The sequence below is a fragment of the Monodon monoceros genome, unplaced genomic scaffold (genome assembly GCF_005190385.1).
Source record: "Monodon monoceros isolate NGI ecotype Baffin Bay Population unplaced genomic scaffold, NGI_Narwhal_1 Super_Scaffold_6, whole genome shotgun sequence".
In the NCBI taxonomy this organism is placed as follows: domain Eukaryota; kingdom Metazoa; phylum Chordata; class Mammalia; order Artiodactyla; family Monodontidae; genus Monodon; species Monodon monoceros.
In genome coordinates, this window is record NW_021703783.1 from 52902727 (window position 1) to 52903519 (window position 793).

At 61.8% G+C, this 793-nt stretch overlaps 1 protein-coding gene across 1 annotated transcript in view; it reads left to right on the forward strand.

The window, feature by feature from the left end:
• The first annotated feature begins 558 nt into the window (after window positions 1-558).
• RAP1B (RAP1B, member of RAS oncogene family) overlaps window positions 559-793 on the forward strand; it is a 41108-nt gene continuing 40873 nt past the window's right edge. Inside the window, exon 1 of the mRNA XM_029204591.1 lies at window positions 559-715. The gene's annotated coding sequence lies outside the window, so the exon portion shown is untranslated. The remainder of the gene's footprint in view (window positions 716-793) is intronic.

Consider the following 793-nt stretch of genomic DNA (forward strand, 5'->3'; position numbering starts at 1 on the left):
ATTTAAGTACAAAGTTGTTTGGAATCTTGGATTAGTTAACTGAGTTTGACAGGATAATTTGCAAAGAGTTGTCCTGGGTGAAGACGCTTGACAATTCACGAGAAACCACTTCAAGAATGAAAAAGACTGTGACCTATTCAAGGCACCCTCACGGGAGCTCTAGGTGTGGAAATTGAGCGCTGTTACTTCTCCAGCCACTTTCCCCAGCACAAAGGAGTACGGGAGCACCAAATGTTTGGTGGCGTTGGTGACTGAATTACAGTTTGCATGAAAGGCACCTTTTGAATTCGTACGGTTTTTAAGCTCTTCGCACCGTTTTAACCCGCTACGATTTGGGAAGCCGAGGGAAGGCCGAAGAGGCAGTAAGAGGGAGAGAAAAACACCGCGGTTGAAACGCCACGAAGAGCGCCGCGCGGCCCCGGTTTGCAATGCGGGGACGCGGAAGGTCCCGCCCCTCGGCTCCCCTCGCCCCTCCCCTAGGCCCCGCCCCTTCCCGGCCGCGCACCCGCGCGCCCCGCCCGCGGGCGGAAGCGAGAGCGAGGCTGAACGCTTGACGTCAAGGCGACACCGCCAAACCTCGCCCAGAGTCAGGCGTGTAAGCCAGCCGGAGCGGCGGCGGCGGCGGTAGCGGCAGGACCGCCGTGGCGCCGGTAGCAGCGACCCGGAGGGAGCGCGAAGCGACGCTGGCTGCGGGGACCCGGTGACAGCGTGAGAGGTTCGCAGAGTGCGTGCGTGGCCGCTGAGGGGAGCGGCGGCGGTGGCCGCGCGGGGCGGGGGCCGGGCGCCGGCAGAG